Below are 25382 nucleotides of genomic sequence, written 5' to 3'. Positions count from 1 at the left end.
GTTTCACTCAGTAGATAAAATGTGTGAAGAGATCAGTCCAGTCCATAGGAGGGTCATTCAGAAGTCTGGTGAAAATGGGAAAGAACCTGTTTTTGAATCTGTTAGTGTGTGTTCTCAGACTTTGTATCTCCTGCCCAGTGGAAGATGTTGGAAGAGAGAGTAACCAAGGTGGGAGGGGTGTTTGATTATGCTGCCCGATTTCCCAAGGCAGTGGGAGTTGTAGACAGAGTGAATGGATGGAAGGCGGGTTCGCGTGATGGGCTAGGCTGTGTTCATGACTGTCGGCAGTTTCTTACGCTCTTGAGCCGAGCAGTCGCCATACCAGGCTGTGATGCAGTCAGATAGGATGCTTTCTATGGTGCCTCTGTAAAAATTGGTGAGAGTCAATGTGGACATGCTGAATTTCCTTAGTTTCCTGAGGAAGTATAGGCGCTGTTGTGCTTTCTTGGTCGTAGTGTTGATGTGGGTGGACCAGGACGATTGTTGATGATGTGCACACCTAGGAATTTGAAGCTGTCAACCATCTCCACCTCGGCGCCACTGATGCAGACAGGGGTGTGTACGATACCTTGCTTCCTGAAGTCAATGACCAGCTCTTTAGTTTTGCTCACATTGAGGGAGAGATTGTTGTCGTTACACCACGTCACTAGGTTCTCTATCTCCCTCCTGTACTCTGACCTATCATTTTTCAAGATCTGACACACTACGGTCGTGTCATCAGCAAACTTGTGGATGGCATTGGAGCCAAATTTTGCCACACAGTCTTGTGTGCATAGGGAGTATAGTAGGTGGCTAAGTACACAGCCTTGCGGGATAATGTAGAGTGTTCTATTTTACTCCTGCAGTGGAATTCTCAGTTAGCGGGATCCTCCGGTTCACCGACAGCACACCCACGCCTGCAGATTTCCCGATGGCCGGCTGCGGAAATGGAGAATCCCACTGCCGGATTCCCTTAAATCCCCTGAAACCCCAGTACTCACTGGCGCAGATACTAATCTGCTATCTCCGTAACCCATAACTACTAATCCGTTGCTTACAGTTCAATCCCAGCTCAGGAGACCACCTATTGGGAACCAAGAATATCAAAATAATTGGAATTTTCATCCCGTTTGTGGTTGGTAGCTTGTGCCAGTGGATTAACTTCTCCATCAAGATTCAAGCGCTCTTTGGTGAATGTAAGCATGAATGCTTCTTAAAAGACTGATAATTGGTCAAAGTAGATGTCGATATTCCTTGCTGAAAGAATAACTCAGATTGAAAGTGCAAAATCTATTCCTTCATAGAAATTGTACTGATGAAGGCTGCATGGGGGGAGCCTCAATCTGGAGTTTCCTGTATAAACACTGAAGACAATTCTAAATTATTGCACAAGAACTGCCTGTTTTCCTTTGTAAATAAGTTGGTAATAGATAACATGGTAAAGGCAGATTGACTTTTGAAAACGACACAATATTGTTGGTAGAATGGACAGTAAAATAAATCAGGAGATGGGGCATCTTGCAATCAGTATTCACAAATGGAAAATTATGATGATGTAAATCATGGAAGTCAGGGCACATAAAACTCCATGACCTGATGGTTTCTATTCTAGAATATGAAATGAACTGGATAAGGGAATTGTAAAAGTATTACTTGTAATATTTTAAAGCTCTCTTTAATTGTGGGATGAGACTGGAAAATTGTTAATATCACACTGCTATTTTCGGAGTGAGAGGGAGAAACCAGGATGTGTAGGCAGATATTTTAATGTTGTGGTACCCTCAATAATGACGCTCAGAGTGTAAACAGTAAAGAAGGCTTTAATAAACTAAGAACTAGACTAGAGCTGAGACGTGTGCTAACTGCTGCACTGCCCACAAGGCGGCTCCTTATATACGGCTCCCAGATGGGCGGAGCCGGAGGCGGAGTTCCCAAGGATTCCAAGCCCGGTCTTAAAGGGGACATCACCTCACATGATAACAAGGGTACAGTGTAACAGTAACCGTTCATCACATTCACCCCCTGTTTTTATAAAAAGAGTCCGGCGTGGGTGAATTGCCATCATAGGTCGATCCGTCTCGGTGGCCGGATCGTCCTCATCGACCTCCTCAGTTCGGGCGGTGGTGCGGCGGCCGGTGGTGCGGCGGACACGGACGTCCTGGTTGAGGGTACGTCCGGGAGCACGGCGGTCGGAGCTTCGGTCTGGGTCGGGGCAGGGGAACAGGGCGCAGGGAGAATAGGCGGGGCTGCGGGTAGCGGTGCCAGCACCGGTGGGGTGTGTAAAGGGGGGGCTAGGAGGGGCGCGCGTTAGGTACTCACCAACGGGAGGTGGGGCCAGGAGGGGGTGTGTTGTAGTGGGTGCTGGGTCCTGCAGGGGAGCGGCGCGTGAAGGGGCGCCTGTGGTGGGGGATCCAGCGGGTGCCAGATCCCGGAGGGAAACCTTATCTTGCCTGCCGTCGGGGTACTCAACGTCGGTGTAACTGGGGTTGGCGTGGAGCAATCGGACCTTTTCGACCAGGGGGTCCGTTTTATGGCTCCTCGCGTGCCTCCGGAGAAGAGCAGGTCCCGGAGCCGTCAGCCAAGGTGGAAGCGAGACCCCGGAGGTAGACTTCCTGGGGAAGACAAACAATCGGTTGTGAGGGGTCTCATTCGTGGCCGTGCAGAGGAGTGACCTAATGGAGTGTAGGGCATCGGGTAGGACCTTCTGCCAGTGGGTAGGTGGGAGATTTCTCGACCGTAGGGCCAGAAGGACAGTCTTCCACACTGTTGCGTTCTCCCTCTCCACTTGCCCGTTTCCCCGCGGGTTATAACTGGTCGTTCTGCTCGACGCGATGCCTTTGCTGAGCAGATACTGACGCAGTTCATCGCTCATGAACGATGTACCCCGGTCGCTGTGGATACAAGCGGGGAAACCGAACAGGGTGAAGATGCTGTGCAGTGCCTTAATCACGGTGGCTGAGGTCATGTCGGGGCAGGGAATGGCGAATGGGAAGCGGGAGAACTCATCGATCACGGTGAGGAAATAGGCATTACGATTGGTGGACGGGAGGGGCCCCTTGAAGTCTACGCTCAGTCGCTCAAAGGGGCCCGAGGCCTTCACGAGCCGAACCTTGTCTGGCCGATAGAAGTGCGGTTTGCACTCCGCACAGACCTGGCAGGCCCTGACCATGGCCTTGACCTCCTTGGTTGAGTAAGGAAGGTTGAGGGACTTGATAAAATGGACGAGCCGGATAACCCCTGGGTGGCAGAGGTCATTGTGGATGGCTTGCAGGCGGTCGTCCTGCGCGTTGGCACATGTGCCGCGGGACAGGGCATCTGGGGGCTCATTGAGCTCCCCTGGACGATACTTAATATCGTACGTGTAGGTGGAGAGTTCGATCCTCCACCTCAAAATTTTATCATTTTTTATTTTGCCCCGTTACGTGTTAGCAAACATATAGGCGGCTGACCATCGGTCGGTGACGAGGGTGAACCTCCTACCGGCTAGGTAGTGCCTTCAGCGCCGCACAGCCTCCACAATGGCTTGTGCCTCCTTCTCGACTGCAGAGTGTCGAACCTTGGAGGCGGTGAGGGTCCGGGAGAAGAACGCTACTGGTCAGCCTGCCTGATTGAGGGTAGCAGCCAGGGCGATGTCTGATGCATCGCTCTCGACCTGGAAGGGGATAGTTTCGTCCACCGCGCGCATAGCGGCCTTGTCGATATCGATCTTGATGCAGTTGAAGGCCAATTGAGCCTCAGTCGAGAGGGGAAAAGTGGTGGCCTTTATGAGTGGGCGGGCTTTGTCCGCATACTTGGGGACCCACTGGATGTAGTAGGAGAAGAGCCCCAAGCACCGTTTGAGGGCCTTGAGGCTGCGGGGGAGGGGTCGGGACCTAGGACCCCGTCTTCCACGACATAGGTGAGGATGGCTAGCCGGGTTGTGTGGAAAACGCATTTTTCCTCATTATAGGTCAGGTTAAGGGCTCGGGCAGTGCGGAGGAACTTTTTGAGGTTTGTGTCATGGTCCTGCTGGTCATGGCCGCAGATGGTGACATTGTCCAAGTACGGGTATGAAGCCCGCAAACCGTACTGGTCCACCATTTGATCCATCACCCTTTGAAAGACGGAGACCCCATTCGTGACGCCGAAGGGGACCCTGAGGAAGTGGAAGAGCTGGCCGGCTGCTTCGAAGGCAGTATAGGGGCGGTCTTTTGGTTGGATGGGAAACTACTCGGTATTGGGCGATCCGATTTACCATTTCCACGATGCGGGGAAGGGGGTACACATCAAGCTGCGTGAATTGGTTTATGGTCTGGCTATAATCCACGACCATCCGTTTCTTCTCCCCGGACCGGACTACCACCACTTGTGTTCTCCAAGGGCTGTTGTTAGCCTCGATGACCCTCTCTCCCAGTAAACGCTGGACCTCTGACTTGATATAAGTCATATCTTGGGCACTGCAGCGCCGGCTCCTGGTGGCGACTGGCTTACAGTCGGGGGTGAGGTTCGCGAATAGCGAGGGGGGTGTGACTTTCAGTGTCGCAAGGCAGCTTACCGTGAGGGGGGGGGGCAAGGGTCCACCGAACTTCAGTGTCAGGCTTCGGTGGCTGCACTGGAAATCCAGTCCGAGCAGCAGGGGGGCACAGAGGTGGGGATGGATATAAAATTTGAAACGTGTGTACTTGGTGCCCTGGATCGAGAGATCCGCAATACAGTACCTCTTGATTTGTACCGAGTGGGACCCGGATGCAAGGGATATGGTTTAGGCTGCGGGATGGGTGCGCAGGGAGCAGCGCCTTACCGTTTCAGGATGGATAAAGCTCTCCGTGCTCCTGGAGTCGAAGAGGCATGCAATGACGCGCCCGTTGACCTGGACTTGCATCATAGAGTTCTGCAGGTGTTTTGGCCGAGTTTGGTCGTGGGTGATCGCTCCCATTCGCGGGTAGTCGGAGTCCTCAGCCGAGTCGGACTCGTAAAATGGCCACTGCCATCGGTTGCACGTGTCGGGTCGAAAAGATGGCCGCTGACAAGATGGCCGCTCCTATGATTCGCACGAGGCTGATGACGCGTCAGAAGGGGGCGTGTCGAGTCGGTGCGCAGCCGCATTGCGAGGCCTGCGGGCCTGAGAGCCTGATTTTCAGACCGGCTGTTCTTTGTTCTTCTGGCCCCTGGGTTTGGCCAGGCAGATCCTCGCAAAATGCCCCTTCTTCCCGCAGTCGCTGCAGAACACGGAGCGGGCTGGGCAGCGTGGGCGTGGGTGCTGGCCCTGCCCGCAGAAGTAGCACGGTGTGCTCTCATGATGAGCGGGTCGCCGCATGGTGCAGGCCTGTAATATGGCTGAGTCTGAGGAAGTCCGCGGGGGGCTCGCAGAATCCGCGGGGTATGTTCCCAAGTTATGTCGGGCCACCTCCAGCGAGGAAGCGAGCGTTAGCGTCTCCTGGAGGTCTTTTGCCCCGTTTTCGAGCAGCTGCTGCTGGATGTAGGTCGAGTGGATGCCGGACACGAAAGCGTCTCTGATGTGTAGGTTCATATGGACTTCGCCTGTCATATCCTGGTGGTCACAGTCCATGCCAAGCGCAGTGAGCTTTTCGACAAATTCGTCCAGCGATTCCCCCGAGCGCTGCCAGCAGGTAGAGAGCAGATGCCTGGCATCCAGATGGGCAGAGCCGGAGGCGGAGTTCCCAGGGTTCCAAGCCCGGTCTTAAAGGGGACATCACCTCACATGATGACAAGGGTACAGTGTAACAGTAGCCGTTCATCACAAATGTCAAGCTGCCAGAACTCATCATTAAGAATATGGTGACTGGACCCTTGAATAAATGTGAGCTGATCAAAGCGCCCGTGTGACTTTATTAAATGCAATGGCTGGATTCTCCATGCGGTGGCGCCGGAATTGGGCCTGACGCCGGTTTCGCACCGAATCGGCATTCTCCGGACCCCCCACCCCGATGAAATCGCGGCGCATGCCGCGCGGCCCGGAAGTACAGTACACATCCCATTATCTGCCCTGACGACATATTCTCCGAGATCTCAGCGATCCTGCGCCTCGAATCGGCCGATTTCCCGACGGCGTCCTCTAATGTCCTCTAAACAATTCTGAAGCCGGCGTGCTGGCTGAGGCGGCTGCGAGAGGAGGTAAGATTTGGTGTGGGGTGACTCTGGGCTCCCTGATCGGACACCAGCCGTGATTTCTGCGGCGGTGGGGGGGGGGTTAGCCTGCCAGGGCCGGGGGAGGGCGGGGAACGGGAGAGAGACAGTCCGAGCAGCCAGGGAGCCGCCGACAGGACAGGAGCCCATGCACCGAGCGCCATTACAGTGGCCATCTTGCTGGTCACCCACACCGGCCCCTGGGTGGATGCAGAGAAAGCGTCCGTACGGTTGGGTACCCCCCCATCCTCATCCACCCCACTCAACCAGCGACACCCACTGGGGCACCTCCCAGGGCCACACCAACGGCAGCTGCCGGTGAGGGCCTTGCCATGAAATGGTGGCCCTGGCAGCATGGATGGGTACCAGGACCGTGGGCACCAACGGGGCCAAGGTGCAGGGGTGGGGGGGCAGGCGTGGCTAGGGCGCGCGGTGATAAGCGGGGACACCATGCAGCCCATGGTATCTGGTTGGGCAAGGGTGTATAGGCCATGATGACATGTGTTCCTCTCACCCCCTGCAGATAATTATAGCATTCGGACAACCAGCGATGTTGGCCGCCGTGGCGATGGCCGCTGCCCTGCATGCAGCCCTGTGGCAGCATGGGCGGGGCGGGTCAGAGAGGTGGCGGAGGATGCAGCAGAGAAGCGGGCTGCAGAGGGACAGGTGGCAGCCGCTCAGGCTGGAGGGCCGCCCGCCCGACAGGAAGAGGAGGAGGAGGAGGAGGTGGTGTCAGGGAGGCGCCGGATGAGGCCACGCGTCTACCTCGACCGCATGTCTTTTGAGGACCTCACGGACCGGGCATGCAGGAGGAGACTACAGATGAGCAGAGAGACAATGAGACACATCTGCCACATGATAGCACACCTGGCACCGTATGGGAATGGGGGAGCTCACCCGCTACCGGTGGCCGTCAAGGTGACGGTGGCGCTGAACTTTTACGTGACGGGGTCTTTCCAGTCGCTGAGTGGAGACCTGTCCAGCATCTCCCAGACACAGACGCCCTGTATCCCTTGCGGACCGGTACACCCAGTACCCAGTTGACAATGCCCACCAGGATGCCCGGGCAGCGGGGTTCGCTTCCGTCACCGGGATGCCCCGGGTCCAGGGGGTAGTCGATGGGGTGCATGTCGCCCTCCGGCCACTGGCACATAACAGGCCGCTGTTCACCAACCGTAAAAGGTACCACTCCATGAACGTTCAGGTGGTCTGTGACCCCCAGATTCAGATCCTGCACATCTGCGCCCGATTCCCGGGCTGTGTAGATGACTCTTTCATATTGATGCAATCTGTGATTCCACATGTTTGAGGGACATCCCTCCCCCGGCTGCGAGAGGTGCTTCGGGGTCCAGCAAATACGCTTCAGGTGCCTGGACCGCTCTGGAGGGGCTCTGGAGGGGCCCTCCAGTACGAGGCCAGGAGGGTTGGCCGCATCGTGGTGGTCTGCTGCATCCTCCACAATACCGCCCAGCAGAGGGACGATGTGCTGGAGGAGGAGGAAGGGCAGGCCTCATCAAACGGGGAGGATGAGGAGGAGGGGGCAATGAGCGGGACATGGGGCCTGGCCAGGCATAGGGGGCCGCACAACGGCGAGGGAGGGGGGTTGCTGGGCAGAGGCACGGACACCACAATACCACACCCCCTCACCCTCACCTCCCACACCACCGAACACCCTCACCTCCCACACCACCAAACCACCCGCATGCACCCCCCCCCTCCGTTTTATATACTTATGGCAGTACGAGCCAGGGGCACAGGGTTGGCAGTGACAGCGGGTCTGGTCCATGGGATGGAGGATGATGACAGCTCCATGTGATGAGCTCCATGCTAACTTCGTTAGACAATGTCTGACGTATGTCCACAGTAGCACCCTCCACTGGGGACGGAGTGATGGGACGGTCGGGGGAGGGGGGGCGCTGCACGGTCCACCCACTGGGCTTAACTCATCCACCACCCCTCACTCCCAGTGGCCATCACTGACCGCCCCACCCCCACACCCATTAGGCAGAGCACCAAGGCTGGTTTTAATGGTGTGAACATGTGTTTATTCCGAACAATTATGTACAGCCTCTGCCCTAGCCCCTATAAATCAACTGTGCCCTGCATCCGTGCCAACTTAACTGGTGTCTAAATTTCTGGCCTTATGGGCCCTTCCACTATGCCTTTGTGGTTCCCAGACGGTACAGCAGGAGTGGAGGCGGACTGCTGTGACTCCAGCCCTGCGACGTAGGTTCCCGTTGGAGCACGTCTCCGGGGGCGGCCAGGCCTGGATGGGCCCACTGCTCCCCAAACGTCCCGGGTGGCGTGGTGCCACCCTGTTCTGCCGTCTGCCCACCAGATGCACCAGGGACAGGAGGGAGGGGGTCCGAGATGCTGTGGTGTACTGGGACGTCCCCTGCAGGAATCACCGGCACAGGCCCCAGCACCTCCTCCTCCCTTTCGGTGCTCAATGGCCCACGGGCTTCTCTGTGGGACAGGGGTGCAAACGGAGCCATCCCCCGAGGCCCCCCTGCCACCTGGCACTGCCAGTCCCAGAGGCCCACTCTGGTATCGGCAAGGGTCTGAACGTTAGCGGCCATAGAGCACAGGGAGTGGGCCATCTCCATCTGGGACTGTGCCACCACCCTGAGGGTCTGTGCCACATCAGCCAGTGAATGAGCCACCTCTCTCTGGGACTGTGCGATGCCGCCAGCACCTGGGAATGCTGTCGATGCTCTCAGCTATGGCCTACATAGAACATAGAACAGTACAGCACAGTTCCGGCCCTTCGGCCCGCAATGGTGTGCCGACCACTTATCCTAATCTAAGATCGATCTGACCTACACACCTTCATTTTACTGCTGTCCATGTGCCTGTCCAAGAGTCGCTTAAATGTCCCTCATGACTCGGACTCCACCACTTCCGCTGGCACCCATTCCATGCACCCACCACTCTCTGTGTAAAGAACCTACCTCTGACATCTCCCCTTTACCTTCCTCCAATCACCTTAAAATTATGTCCCCTCGTAACAGCCATTTCCGCCCAGGCGAAATGTCTCTGGCTATCCACTCTATCCGTGCCTCTCATCACCTCGTAGACCGCTATCAAGTCACCTCTCTTCCTTCTTCGCTCCAGTGAGAAGTGGCCTGCTGTGACTCAGTCACACTGAGGAGCGCCACTGCAATCTCCAGCCGGCTCCGGCACATGTCTGTCTGTGAGAGTGCAGCCCTGTCCTGGGTCTCGGCCCCCGCCTGCACAGAATGCCCCAGACCTTGCACACGCTAACCCATGTCCAACACCACTCCGTGCTCCTGCACGCGGCTGGACTCCTCCATCTGCCCCTGAAGGTGCTGGAAACCGGCTGTTATCTCCTCCTCTAGTCCCTGGGTCTCTGCCTGCACCTGCACAATGGGTGGGTCTGAACGTTCCAGGAGCGCGGGATGTGTCTGGGCGGCAGCTGGTTCCTGGGGCTGGGCTTCCCTCCGACCATCCAGCCCCTCGGCTGCTCCTACCTCCACCCGCTGTGGTGCGCACCAGTAAGTAGGAACCTCTTCACTAATTTGCCGAACCAAGGTGATAGTCTCTGAGATGGTGGGCAGTGTTGGAGTCAGCAGTGACAGAAAGTCTGTGTCCTCCTCCGACCTAAACTCCGGGGTATCCTGGGACTCGGGCAAAGGGCTGGTGTTCCGGCTGCTCTCCCCGTCAGTGCTCGGCTGTCTGGGGGGCACAAGCTCCGGCACTGGCTGGGTGCGGGGGGCCCCTGATGGGGCGGGCACATTCCCGACTGGTCCTGTAAGACACAGGATGGCATGTATGGTTAGACAGCGGGAAGGGGGTGAGGCGTCAGGTGATAAGGGCTGGGGTGAGGAGGGATGGGGTGTGGGGTGAGGATGGTGAGCGCTGGGGTGAGGGGGGTCGGTGTGCGTGGGGTGTGGGTGGTTGTGGTTTGGGGTTGGCACACATTGGTCGTGGGGATCCGCAGCCGGGCAGGGGGTCTCACTTTGTGGCGCGCCGCCGACCTCCACGTTGGTGACCTCCAAGCTACCGACAATGTCTGGTGCCCTCTGCTCGGGCATGGTGAGGGGTCGCAGGTCTGGTGGTCCCCCTCCAGTGTTCTCCTGCCCCCGCCGATTGTGCCATATCCTGGGGGTGGGGGGAGGGTGGGGCAAACACAGACAATGACAGTGTTACATGCAGCCCAGGTGTTGGGTAGATGATGGTATCAGTGGCCAGGGCACACGGCCATTGCAGCTGGCATGGGTGTTGACATGTGCGTCAGGGTGGGGATCCGGCCGTCCCGGGGGGGGGGGGGGAATGGATCACATATGTGTGGGGGGTAAGGGGGGGATAGTGCCAGGGGCACAGTGCTGGGTATTCATCCTGGCCACCCTGAGGAGGTCATGCAGTTTTTTCTGCACTGGTCTCCAGTCCGGGCCACCACCCCAACGGCGTTGACGGCGGCTTCCACCTCCGCCCAGGCACGGCGAACAATGGTGGCTGATAACCTCCGTCCCGGCCCGGGGTACAGCACCAGCCTCCTCTCCTACACGGAGTCCAGGAGAGCCTCGAGTTCGGCATCCCAGAAGCATGCCGCTGCTCTCTTTGCGGCCATCTTGGCTGCGCTGCTTGTGTGTGGGACGGGGAGATTGACTTATGTCTAGCCGCGGCGTCGTGTCAGTCACGGAACTGGCGAATCAGCCGCCGTTCCATTAACAGAGTGTGGAGCTCCGTGCTCGGCCCTTGGCAGCGGTTGAATCGCTGCAACTGTGGACCCGATCATGCCATCGTGAAACTCCACCGTTTTCACAACAGCGTCAACACTTCATCTCCAGAATGCGGAATTCAGCCCAATATGCCTGAACAAACTAATTGGAATTTTTAAAGAGGTAATTGATAAGGTGGTCAAGGGAGTGTCACGGCAACTTGGGCTACTGTGCAGTCAATTCCAGCCTCGCTTGACCAGGTGTTACAACACAGATAAAATTTGATTTTATTTAAAAGGTCCCTCGCTGAGCCCAATAAATTACAGTCACCAGGTTTATAACTTTAAAACACTTATTAGTACAGTATTATCATTAAATGGACAGGAAATGTAACTGACTATCTAATACCTGTTTGCCAACTGTCCCTTCCTAACTACTCCCACTCACTACACACACACACACACACAGACAAACAGAACAGAGGAGAAAGGTCAGCGGCAAGAGAAGAAAATGAATAAAAATGAAAGGATAAGGATGCACTGGGATGGCTTCCAGTCAATATCTTTTTGAAGTTCAGTCTTTCATTTTGGTTCTTCTTCCATCTAGGCTTGAGATGGTTTTTGCTGGCAAAGTAGTCTACTTTCTCTGCAGACTCAACATCATTGTCAGTTCACAGCAAAGAGTGTGCCAGGCACTCGCTGCTTTCAGAACAATAGAGCAGTTCTTTCACTTCAGCAAGTAGGAGGGAGAGAGAGACCGTTCCTTTCACTACCAAATTCTAAACGCTTCTGCGAGGTTCACACAGAGAGCATCACGCAGGAATCAATCACTGACTGTTGTCAGGCAGAACACTGTCCCTGGAAAACCCAGCAGTGGCCCGTTAACCAATCGAAGTGAGTCCCTCCAAAGCTGGTTCCTAAGATCCACTCTGTGGCAAGGAGTCTGGCTCCCTCTTTCCAATGGCATGGTCATTGGGACATGGAACCTCTGGCTCCAGTGCCCCTGCCCCAACCACTCTCTTGGGCCAGCTGTTGGGATACAGCCCCCGTGGAGCTGCCAGGTTCTGCACTCTACTGTGTTCTGCTCTGGCTCTGGGAAGATCCCAATGGAGATCCCACTATTGCCCCCATTATACTAATTGCTACCTGCTGCTGACAGCATTGTAGCGGGTGTGGCATTGATCCCATATCCAGTAAGATCGTCTGAAGGTGGAAGGGATTAGATGAACTGAGCCCTTCATCTCGAGTTTTGTTCCCTGTCCCGCCTTCTAAACTGCCTCTGGGTGGATTCCGCCCGATACTTGTGTGTTTCATTTTACAATGCAAGCCAATTTGTTCTCTGACCCATTCTGCTTCAATGCAGAAGTTACACTTGATATCAAAGGCAATGTTTTAAAATAAAGAATGGGGTGTTCTTCTAATAATTGATGTGGAAAAAGGAAGCAAAGCACATTTTGTGTATTAAAAGTTACTTCCACCAGAATGTAGTTCTATTTGATGTGAACTTGCTGCTTTGCAGCAAATTCCCTAGCGCAAATGAATTTGCCCTAGCTATAGTTCGGTGTAAGAAGTCCCACCTCCTGTAATTGGTTTCAAGCCAGGCTATGAATCAGTGGGCAAACAGCTTGATTCAAATACCTGATAATTTTCCACCTCAGGGAAAACCACAGTACATTTTGTTGTGATTTTGTTTGATGCCTGATCGGGGTCTGGGACACAGCAGCGTATGAATCACATTCTGTTCTGATCAACCTGGTAGAAAATGAAAGCAATCTCCCACTGCACACGTGTGACTCTCATAGATCATTCCGTATCTGTTCCAATCAGCAACCCCCACAGTCATCTCTTTTAACACTTCATTTCTGTTCTATTGAAAACCATGCAGGAGTTCCTCATGTGTTACCTGAGCAAAGCTTCACCTGTGTCATAGAAACGTAGAGGTCTGCAGCACAGAAAAGGCCGCTCGGTCCATCACGTCTGCGCCAGGCACAAACAACCACCTAATTATTCTAATCCCATTTTCCAAAACTTGCCCCATCGCCTTGGCATTGCAAGTGCACATCTAAATACTTCTGAAATGTTATGATGGTCTCTGCCACAACCATCCTGTCAGGCAGTGGATTCCAGACTCCCACCACCCTCTGGGTGAAAAAGGTTTTCCTCACATCCCCTCTAAATCTCCTGCTCGAGCCATTAAATCTATGCCCCCAGTCATTGATTTCTCCACCAAGGGGAACAGTTACTTCCTGTCTACTCTATCTATTCCCCTGATAATTTTATACGTTTTAATCATGTGCTCCCCGAGTCTCCTCTGCTTCAAGGAAAACAACCCCAGTCTATCCAATCTCTCTTCATAACTAAAACTCTCCAGCCCAGGGAACATGCGAGTAAATCTCCTCTGCACCCTGTTATGGGCCAGGGTTTAGAGAACCCCAAAGTGTATCATGGAGTTCACATGACCCACAACTTTTAGTAGATTGTGGTATGGGGAGCACACGGCTCACTCTACAGGTGTGGTACAGCAGAAATGGAAAAGTATTTTTTAAAGCAAAACAATGTTTATTCTATGAACTCAAGTTAATCTTTTTAAAACATACAGTGAACATCTTAGCAACCATCAATTCAAATATAACCCCCAAAGAATGCAACACTAAGTAATTCTCACTTTCCTTTTAACACCCATAAGACTTAAAAATAACTTTTAACAGAAGCACATCAGGTTAAAGTCACTACAGAGAGCAGTTATTAGTTTTAAATCACCAAAGGATCGATTTACATTCTTTAGATTACAGAGAGAGACTCTAATACACCTTGTGGCTGTGACTGCAGTTATCCAGCTCTGAAAACGAAACTAAAACACACCCTGCAGCAAACAGCCTAAAACAAAAGTAAACAGCTGACAGACAGCCCAGCTGCACCCACTCTCTGATATGGCAGTAATAAACACCCATTTCTTAAAGGTACTCTCACTACAGATATTTACATACATACCCATGTATAAATTCCCATTTCTTAAAGGTACTCTCACATGACACCTCCCCCAAGAAAAAAAAAACTATCAACTTCAAGATGGTTTCATTTTTCACCTTTTCACCATCCTTTAAGAAATGCACACAGTAAATATACTTTATCATTTCAAAAAACAACACACGCAAACAGGTATAATAATGGAGTCCATTATTCTTTCTGCCTCCAACTGAAATCCTTCTTGATTGACAGTCTCTTAGAGCAAGAAGGTCTCTGCACGATCTGTACATTTCTCTACTCCTCGGCATTTCTCTTTAAAGTCAGATACTTTAGTTCAATCTGACCACAGAGTCCCTTGCAATTCTCCAACACAGGTGCATTGGTTATCACAGCTTTCAGGCAGTCAAATGCCTGTTGAAACTCTGCTGTCCACTGGAATTTGTTACGCTTCTTGAGCAAGTCCATCAGTGGAGAAATCACGCGACAAAACTTTTGCGCAAATGTTCGATCAAACCCACTCATGCCAAGAAATCGCATTACTTCCCTTCGGCTTGATGGTATTGAAAACTCCTCAATATCTGTTGGTTTCACATCCTGTGTGACCATTTGACCCTGTCCGATTGTATGGCCAAGGAAAGTGACTTGGGCTTTTGCAAATTCACTTTTAGCTAGATTTATCACCAAACCAGCCTCCTGAAGTCGATCGAATAATTCCGTCAGATGTTATAAATGTTTTTTCCATGTCTGGCTGAAAATTACCAGATCGCCGATGTATACCGCACAATTGGGGAATCCTTTTTGAAAATATAAATTTAGAGTATCCAATTCATTTTTTCCAATTAAGGGGCAATTTAGTGTGGCCAATCTACCAAGCCTGCACATCTTTGGGTTGTGGGGGCGAAACCCACGCAAACACGGGGAGAATGTGCAAACTTCACACAGACAGTGACCCAGAGCTGGGATCGAACCTGGGACCTCGATGCCGTGAGGCTGCAGGGCTAACCCGCTGCACCACCGCGCTGCCCTACAATTGGGTAATTCTGAAATGATTTTGTTAGTTAACGGTTGAAATGTGGCTGGGGCGTTTTTCATGCCAAATGGCATAACTTTGAATTGGTATATAACATCTGGAGTCACAAAAGCTGAAATCTCCTTCACTCTTTCGGATAAAGGTACCTGCCAGTAACCTTTAAGTAAATCCATTTTGGAAATAAAAGCTGATTGGCCCACTTTCTCAATGCAATCCTCCAAACGTGGGATAGCATAAGAGTCCGTTCTTGTAACTGCATTAACCTTTCTATAGTCCACACACAACCGTTGGGTACCGTCTGGTTTAGGAACCATCACAATGGGTGAGATCCATTGGCTGCAACCCACTTCAATTATGCCATTTTTTAGCATAATCTCAGTCTCTTTGTTAACCTGTGACAATTTTAAAGGGTTAAGTGTGTATGGATGTTGTTTGATTGGAACAGCATTTCCCACATCTACATCATGTATAGCCATTTCAGTACTTCCCAATTTATCTCCCCAAATATGCCCATGTGATATTAATAACTCTTTCAGGTCAGTCCGTTTTTCCTCTGGAAGGTAACTTAACAATTTATCCCAATTTTTAAGAACATTCTCGTTTTCCAATTTATTTTGAGGTATGTCAAATTCCAAGTAATCTGGATTTAGTTGGTTGAGTTAGAATCATTAAAACCTCCTCCTTTTTCTCTCCTTCCCTTTCAAAGTACCTTTTAAGCATATTCACATGACACACTCGGTGAGTTTTCCTTCTTTCTGGTGTTTTTATCACATAATTCACCTCACTTAATTTCCTTTCAATCTGATAAGGTCCACAAAACCTAGCTTTTAAAGTTTCACCCACCACTGGTATCAATACAAAAACTTTATCTCCACTGGCAAAACTACGAACTTTGGATTTCTTGTCCGCTACCTGTTTCATCACATTTTTGTACAACTTTTAAATGTTGTCTAGCCAATTCACCTGCTCTCTTTAATCGTTCCCTAAAATTTGGCATGTAATCCAATAATGAATTTCCGATTTCTCACTCACCAATTTTTCCTTAATCAATTTAAGTGGTCCTCTTATCTCAGGACCAAAAATTAGATCAAAAGGACTAAATTTGGTTGACTCATTAGGGGCATCCCTAATTGCAAACAGTACAAATGGAATTCCATTATCCCAATCCTTTGGATAATCGTGACAATAAGCCCTCAGCATTGTCTTTTATGTCTGATGCCACCTTTCTAACACTCGCTGCGATTCTGGATGGTACGCAGTTGATTTAAATTGTTTTATTCCTAAACTATCCATAACTTCTTTGAATAAACTTCAGGTAAAATTCGATCCTTGATCCGATTGAATTACTGTGGGTAGTCCATATCTAGTAAAGAATTTAGGTAACTCCTCCACAATCGTTTTAACTATAATATTACATACTGGAATGGCCTCTGGAAACCTAGTAGACACATCCATTGTAGTCAAAAGATATTGATTCCCACTTTTTGTTTTAGGAAGCGGCCCTACACAATCAATTAAGACCCGTGTAAAAGGTTCCTCAAATGCTGGAATGGGTATTAAGGGCTCTGGTTTTATCACTGCTTGAGGTTTCCCTATCACTTGACATGTGTGACATGATTGACAAAATTTATCTACATTTTTATATAGTCCAGGCCAATAAAAATGTTTCTGATTTTTAGCTTGAGTTTTCCTTATTCCCAAATGACCTCCCACTGGTGCCTCATGTGCAACTCGCAACACCTCCTTTCTATACCCTACCGGCAGTACTACTTGATGAACTTCTGCCCACTTTTCATCCGCCTGCATATGTAAAGGTCTCCATTTTCTCATCAAGACATCGCCTTTACGGTAATAACACTCTGGTATACACTCAGATTCCTCTTCCGTATATGCTTTCTGATGCATCCGTTTTATTTCTATATCTTTCTGTTGTAACTCTGCCAATTTTCCTGAACTAAAAATATCCGCCGCATCCTCCACTGTTCTTGTTCCTTTTCAACCATCTGATCAAAAATCGTTTCTGATAATTGCACTTCACCTTTATCTTCACTCTTTGATTTCTCCACCTGTCTTAACCTGTGACTTTGCGACCTTGTTACTACACATTCTGGAAAAATCCCAGGATATTCGTCCTTCAACACTTCAGTTGTCTTATTGTCCACTGGCTTATCAACCACAGTAGGCATCACTCCCACCTGCAATACAGCTATATCTTTACCCAAGATAAACTGTATTCCTGAACAAGATAATTTCTCTATTACTCCTATTACTACTTCACCACTCTTCACTGGACTTTCCAACCTTACCTTATATAGTGGAACACTACTCCTCCCACCCTGAATTCCACATATTACCACCTTTTCTGGCAACATTCTTCCCAAACTACATAACTCCTCATCTCTTATCATTAAAGATTGACTAGCTCCCGTATCTCTTAAAATTGTGACTTCTTTACCTGCTCCTCCTGATGCACATGAGTAAACTTTACCCACACAAGTCAATTCTTTAAAGAGATCTGGTACCTTCTTATCAATCACCTCTTGATCAGGCTGTACAATCTTTTGCACCTCCTTCGCTTCACTTGGGCTTTCCTTTACCACTTTAATAAACCCCACTGTCTGATCCTGTTTTACCACATCAGCCTTCCCAGTGCTTTTCTTCAAGCACCAACACTGTGACTTTACATGGCCTAGTTTATGACAGTGAAAACATTTAAAAATTTTCATTTCTTTTCCACCCTCCTGGATTTCTTTTTTAATCTGAGGTACACTCTCCTTATTATCTCCCATCAGATCACCTTTACCTTTACCACTTGAGTATTTCTCATGTCCCCAGTTTCTATCCCTCACAGGCTGAAACTGATGTCGGAGACCAAGCTTTGATTTATGAACTAATTCATAATCATCTGCCATTTCTGCTGCTGATCTCACAGTTATAACCCTCTGCTCTTCCACATGAGTTCTCACTACATCAGGAATTGAACTTTTAAACCCCTCCAAAAGTATAATTTCTCTGAGAGCTTCATACGTTTGGTCTATTTTCAAAGCCCTTATCCACTTATCAAACATGACTCTGTTTGAGCCTTTCAACCTCCATGTATGTTTGACCAAAGTCTTTCCTGAAATTTCGAAACCTTTGTCTGTATACTTCAGGCACTAGTTCATATGCACCTAAGATGGACTTTTTCACCTCCTCATACGTCCCAGATACCTCCTCTGGCAGTGATGCAAACACTTCACTCGCCCTACCTACCAGCTTTGTTTGAATCAGTAATACCCACATGTCCTGTGGCCATTTCATTTGTTTAGCTACCTTCTCAAATGAAATGAAAAAGGCTTCTACCTCCTTCTCGCCAAACCTTGACAATGCTTGGACATATTTAAATAGATTCCCACCAAGCCTTTGGCTATGATGCTCTTTCTCACTATCCTCATCACTATCATCCAACTGTATGTTTTCCTTTACGTCTGCCAATTTTTAACTGACTGTCATGTTTCAAGGCCATTTTCAGAAGTTCAAACTCTCTCTCTTCATCTTTTTCAGTGATCTGTATCTCCCTTTCTCTTTCTTTTTGTTCTGCTAGGGCTACTCTTTCTGTTTTCCTATCTTCTCTCTTTTTCCTCTCTTTCTCTTTCTCTTTCTCTTTCTTTTTCCTCTCTCTCTCTTTCATATTCAAGCTGCTTTAATTCTTTCTCATGTTCCATTTGTTTAATTTGTAACTGAATTTTTGCCATTTCCAATAAGTCAAACTGTATCTCAGGCAACTTTAAATGCTTAGGCAACACCATAATTACCTCATCTTTTCACATTTTGTCAGGTAATGTTAACTGCAATGTTTTTGGCAAATCTAACAGTCTGCTTTTAGTCTCTGTCCGTAAGATACTGCGTGTGACCGTCTCCACCCCCAAAAGCTTCTGAGCCTCTGAAAGAGCCATTGTCCACAACACACTCCCCACTTAAACTAAAATACCACACCTGAAAAGCAACCACAATATGTTCACCTCTCACTGTCTTTAAGTTCACTAAGCCAATCCAATAGAGAGACTTTTATCCCTCTCGAGCCCCCAATTTGTTATGGGGCAGGGTTGAGAGAACCCCAAAGTGTATCATGGAGTTCACTGACCCACAACTTTTAATAGATTGTGGTATGGGGAGCACACGGCCCACTCTACAGGTGTGGTACAGCAGAAATTGAAAAGTATTTTTTAAAGCAAAACAATGTTTATTCTATAAACTCAAGTTAACCTTTTTAAAACATACAGTGAACATCTTAGCAACCATCAATTCAAATCTCACCCCCAAAGAATACAACACTAAGTAATTCTTACTTTCCTTTTAACATCCATAAGACTTAAAAAAAGAACTTTTAACAGAAGCACATCAAGTTAAAGTCACTACTGAGAGCAGTTATTAGTTTAAAATCACCAAAGGATCGATTTACATTCTTTAGATTACAGAGAGAGACTCTAATACACCTTTAGGCTTTGATTGCAGCTATCCAGCTCTGAAAACGAAACTAAACCACATCTTTCAGCCTAAAATGAAAGTAGAAAGCTGACAGACAGCCCAGCTCCACCCACTCTCTGACATCACTGCAGTAATAAACACCCATTTCTTAAAGGTACTCTCACTACAGATATTTATGTACATACCCATTTATAAACACCCATTTCTTAAAGGTACTCTCACATGACAACCCTTTCCAGTGCTATCACATCGCTCCTACAATGTGGATTATAGAACCGTACACAATTCAAATCAGGTCTGGATTCTCCGATCCTGCGGCTATGTCCACAGGATCTGTCTGGTCTTACGGCCAGAAAGTCGGCGCTGTCCCCGCACTGATCCTCCTCCAGGTGGGGACTAGCAGCCGCGCAGCGTAAAGCCCCCTGCTTTACCTATGGAGAGGGCCGCAGAATGGCCGGGTCCGTGGCCGCGCAATCACACGGTGGTGGCCGTGCCGTGCAACATGGCGCCGTACGCGCGCAGACCCAACCTGCCAAATACTGCCCCCTATAACCAGCCTTGTACCCCCCCCCCAGCCCTGGATGAAGCCCCCCCCCCCCTGCTGCCAGCAGAAAGGCTCCCCCCTAAGTGGCGGCGCTGGACACAGTCCGCAGCCACCACGTGAGGTCCGTGAAAATTCTGAGCACTCGCGACCCACGCCATCTCTGCAGCTGGAAGTATTCAGAGCTGGTGGTGTTTGTTCGGATGCTCACTTTGGGAGCGTTGTACAGGAGCCTCACCCAGGCAGTGAATCCTGCTCCTAGCCCAAACCGTTCCAGTACCTTGAGGAGGTATTTCCATTCGACTCTGTCGAAGGCCTTTCCTGACTCCAGGGAGATGATCACCTCTGGTGTTCTCGCCCCGGAGGGGGTCATTATTACATTCAGCAGCCACCTGATGTTCGCTGTGAGCTGCCTACCCTTGACAAAGCTCGTTTGGTCCTCTGCGACCACCTCTGGTACACAGCCCTCTAGCCTATTGGCCAGGACCTTTGCGAATATTTTCGCATCCACGTTCAGCAGTGAAATGGGTCTGTATGATCCACATTCCGTCAGGTCTTTATCTTTTTTGGGTATCAGTGAAATTGTGGCCTGCGCTAGTGTGGGGGGCAGGGTGCTCCTTGCCAGTGATTCCGCGAACAAGTTTAAGTGTGGGGCCAAGATTGGTGCGAATGTTTTGTAGAAGTCCGCCGGGAACCCGTCGGAAACCTCCATGGGTCCTGTAGCTAACTTTGGTTGGCTCTTCAATGTTGCTCTGTTGTGTCTTTACTTAATTTGCTCTGTTTAAATAACCTTTGCTCTAGAGTCGCCAGGTATCTTTATGATACCGTCACGAGGTTCAAGTTCAAGTGCTGATCAATAACTCAATACACCAGTTAGTAAGTTTCAAATCAAAACACATTTATTATACACAGTCAACCACTACTCATGCATAAACTCTACTTACTAGACTATCTCTATCGCTAAAAGGCCTATACTTAGCTTCGGAACTGGCCCACCAGGTCAAATGGCCTTTCGCTCGATTCTGAGTCTGCAGGATTCAAAGCTTGTATAGACTGGTAGCTAGGAGCGCCTATCTCGTAGTGTGCGTTGACTGGAGACTTACTTGGTTGGTGCAGCTACTAGGCAGGTCACGTTCAAGGGTTGGTTCGAGCTGCTGAGAGACCCTGCCAAGAAGGACGAATTGAACTTGGGGACTCGACTTTATAGTCCCCATGGGCTTTGCGCCGTTCGGGGCGGACCCCGTACCTGGTTCCAAATGATTGGACTACGTTCCGATCACTTGGATCGATTTCTCCAATACTGGAGCCGTTCCCTGATCGCTGGGCGGTCCCTGAGTGTCCATTGGCCTTCCTTTGTCTTGGCTCCTGCTGGCGCCGAGGAGTCTGGCTTGGCCTTATTCACCTTAAATGTTTCAATTGTTCCCGGGGATCGCTCATTAATATGCAGATGGCTGTTGGTTTCAATGCTGTCTGGGTTTCTGCAAGTTTTAATACACAGGGAACTTTGCAGCTGCTTGTTTCTCCTGTGTTGGCTGAATTTCCCTGCATCCTTTGCGGATCTCCATTTTAAGTCGGGAAGTGGCCAACCCTGGTGGCTACAAGCTCTCCTTGTGATCCCTAATGCGAAGCGTGAAGGATCACATAACTGCGTTGTCTTCACTCCCTGACCCAGCGAGCACTCTTCCATGGCCTTTACACTGACCACAACTATGCAAGAAATTTTTTCACTGACAATTCTAAATGGCGCAATGTCACAACAGGTACATGCATTACAACATTAAAAAAACAGTACCTCTAACTATCCTCAATAAACTACACTCACTCAATCATCCAATCATACTAACATCCTAACAATACAAAAATAATAGCAGCATTCACATTTTCCCTCTGGCTTGGCGGTCAAGCTCAGAGTTGTACAATACGAAAAACACGTATGATGTCTTCATTGTTCTCTGCTTTCTTCTCTTCTTCTTTTTCTTCCTCTGGAGTTCCTGAGGTTCCGGAGTTCTATGGACACAAGCATAATATATGTTATTATCTTGTGTAATATCTAGTATGTTAGCATGTCTGTCTTTTAGTGCCAATTTCCCTTTATAATTGGTCACCATGTGTGACTCCCTCATTTTTTTTTTTAAACCAAACGTTTGGACTAGCCATCTAAGAAAAATACTGCTGTACTGCGAGCCGTCTCGCAGCCTGTATGATTTACCATCCTAGTGTTTGAGGATGTAAATAGCAGAGAGAAGCAACCATAGGTTGCCAAAACCAAACAAAAGAATTTTGAACATAACGGGCCAAAAATGGGGTGCGTAAGATTTGGATGGAATCCCCGGGTAGGATGGTGATCAATGCCGTATGTGCTCTACCCGAGCGTAGCTGACCAGAGGGGTGTCCTCAGGCAGGGCGGAGACCATTGCCGTTTCTCCGCTGCTGCTGTCTGTGGGCGTTCTGGGGTGGAGTCTAGAGTTCAGGGGTGGAGTCGAGGTCGAGTCCGTGGATGGGGTGGACGTGTTGGGGGAGGGTAGGGATACGTTGGCTGTGGGCGGGGCATGGTCTGCTGCATCGAGCATGACGTGGTGTGTATCGTTAGACTGCGAGCCATATGCCTTGAGCTGGTTAATATGGAACCACGCGGTCTTCCCGTTGGGGTACTTAATTTTATACACAGAGGGGCTTACTTGGTCCGCAACGGAGTACGGACCCGAGTACTTCGGAGACAGGAACGTGCTGGAGTTGTAAATGGAGAGCATGACCTGCTGTCCTACCTCAAACTCAGTTGAGTGTACTGTCTTGCTCTGTTTCTTCCTGGTGCCTAATTTTACTGCGGCAGCTATCTTAGCCGCTTTTACATTCTCAACTAACTGTTTCACTGCATTCTCGTGTGTGAGGGCCGTTACTTCGGGGCTGGTCAAGTCAAGTCCTAACAATAATTCTGTGTCTTTCTTGGGTCATCCAGTCATGAGAGTGTGTGGGGTGTATCCTGTGGATGTTGAAACGGTGTTACGTAAACATATTAATGCAAAAGGGAGGACTGAATCCCAAGTGGTGCTGTTTTGCATTTTCCTGAGGGTTGCTTTTAGAGTCCGATTCATTCGCTCCACGATACCACTTGACTGGGGGTGGTATGCGATGTGGAATTTTTGGGAAATGCCAAATATTGTGAGGATGTTCTTCATGACACGTCCCGTAAAATGGGAACTTTGGTTGGATTCAGTGCTACGGGGCAGTCCCCATCTCGTAAAGATGTGGTGGGTTAAAATCTTCGATGTAGTCTTTGCCGTGTTTGTCCTAGATGGGAATGCTTCTACCCATTTTGTAAACGTGTCTATAACGACTAACACGTACTTGTGACCATTCCTGCTAGGGGGCACTGGTCAATCTGGAGGTTAGTCCAGGGGCCATTAACGGGGCGGGTGTGGCTAAGCTGAGCTTTCTTGGTGTATCTGTCCGGAGTGTTTTGGGCACAGATAAGGCAATTTTCAACCTAGTGCGTGACGTCATCCTTTAAATTCGGCCACCAACAGAGCTGCCTGAGGTGGGCTGTAGTGGGGTCAATTCCCTGATGCCTATGACTATCATGGAACAAACAAATAAGCTGATTCCTGTCCTGTTCAGGAACCACATAAAGGGTGTCTTTTAGGACCACACCGTCATGTGTGGTCAGTGCATTTTTAAACCTATCATATGGGGCTGGAAAGCTTCCTTTTAAAATCTCCCTGAGATTACTGTCTTGCTTCTGGGCCTGCACTAAATCCTCAATATTAGTCTGTGAGACCTGAACTGCATTCACTGGGGCGCTTTCGGGGGGGGTGTCAAAAATATCCATGTCTGGAACCTGCTTTAGCCAATGCGTCGGCTTTTACCTTTCCAGGTGGGGAGGAACGGTGGTGACTTTGAACTTTAATGATGCCAAAAATCCTGTCCTGTGCTTTGTCCAAAATGTGCCGGAGCAATGGGGCTGAAGGGAGGGGTTTTCCGTCCGTGGAAACAAATCCTCTTGCTTTCCACAGGGGTAGGAATTCTGTGAGGCTGTTACAGACATAGAGGCTGTCCGAGTATATGTCTGCTGGGCTGGGGAAGGAATCTGGGTGATCAATTATGTACACAACGGCTGCTAGTTCTGCCGCCTGCGCGCCTAAGTGTCCTGGCAGTTTTAATTAGATTTCTTCTAGGGCGCGTCCTCAACATATATGCTGCACCCTGTAATGTGTTGCCCGTTTAATACAATGGAAGAACCATGCACATATATTTTCAAGGGTGCGCAAGTGTCTGTGCGCTGGGGGTTCAGGGGTGAACTACCTATCTTTCTGGGGGGTGTTTTTGCGATAAAGGGGCCTGTGTTGTGATGTGGTGAAATGATTTCACATTCGTGGGGGGTGCCTGGGTACTGAATGTTGTCGGCTAGGAAAGTGTGGGTCTTGGTCCTTTTAACAGTGATGTCCGGTCCCTGCAAAAGAAGGGTCAATCTGGCTGCTCTGATCTGGCTTACTGTACCGTCCTTTAGTCGTCCGTCAAGTAAAAATTGGGTGGGGGTGTGTTCCGTGAGGATTGTGATGGGGTTTAATCCGGTGATGTGTGAAAAATATTGGACTGCCCAGAAAACTGTGAGCAGGTGCCTTTTACAGGCCCGAAATCCCTGCTCCACAGGATCTAAAAGTCTGGAGGCGTAAGCTATGGGTCTTAACTGTTCGTGCCGTTCCTGGAGGAGCACGGCCGAAAGGGTGCGGTCTGTGCTGGCTATCTCTATAGCACAGGGGGAAAGCGGGTCTGGAACCTGTAGTGCGGGGGCTGCAATGAGTGCACGCTTTAAGGCATCTACAGCATCCGTGTGCTGCGGAAGCCATTCCCAAGGGGCTTCTTTCTTTAGGAGGTCCGAGAGGGGTGCTGCTTTGGAGGCAAAACCGTCAATATAGTTTCGGCAGTAGCCAACCAGTCCTAAAAACCACCGGAGGGCGGAAACATTCTGGGGAAGGGGCAATTTGACAATCGAGTCAATTCTTTTATGCTCAATCTCGCTTTTATCATGCGCGATAATCGTTTCCAAATATACCACTTTGTCTTCCAAAAGTTGGGCCTTCTGGGGGTTCACTTTACATCTAATCTGCTGTAGGAGTTCCAGGAGTTCGGCCAGAAGTGCGATGTGCTCTGCCTTGGTGTCTGTCTGCAGTAATAGGTCGTCCACATATTGGACCAGACATTCGGGACGAGAATATTTTGATAAACCATTGGCCAGCTGTCGGTGGAAAATGAAAGGGGAGTTGTGGAATCCTTGTGGAAGGCATGTCCACGTGTACTGCTGATTTTTAAAAGTGAAGGCAAATTTGTACTGGCACGCTTTTGCCAATGGAATGAACCAGAATCCGTTACTGCTGTCCAGAACCGTAAAATATCGTGAGTTGAGTCCCTGTTTGAGCATGGTCTTGGGACTTGTGGCTACCGTGGGGGCTGATTTTGTTGAGTTCCCGGTAATCGATGGTCAGTCGCCATGATCCATTGGGTTTTCTCACTGGCCAAATCGGGGCATTATAAGTAGAGGCTACTGATCTAAGTACACCTTGTTCTAATAAGCTATCAATAACCTTTGAGATTTC

This window comes from Scyliorhinus torazame, chromosome 11, assembly GCF_047496885.1.
Source record: "Scyliorhinus torazame isolate Kashiwa2021f chromosome 11, sScyTor2.1, whole genome shotgun sequence".
In the NCBI taxonomy this organism is placed as follows: domain Eukaryota; kingdom Metazoa; phylum Chordata; class Chondrichthyes; order Carcharhiniformes; family Scyliorhinidae; genus Scyliorhinus; species Scyliorhinus torazame.
Note: the sequence above shows the minus strand (reverse complement) of the source record.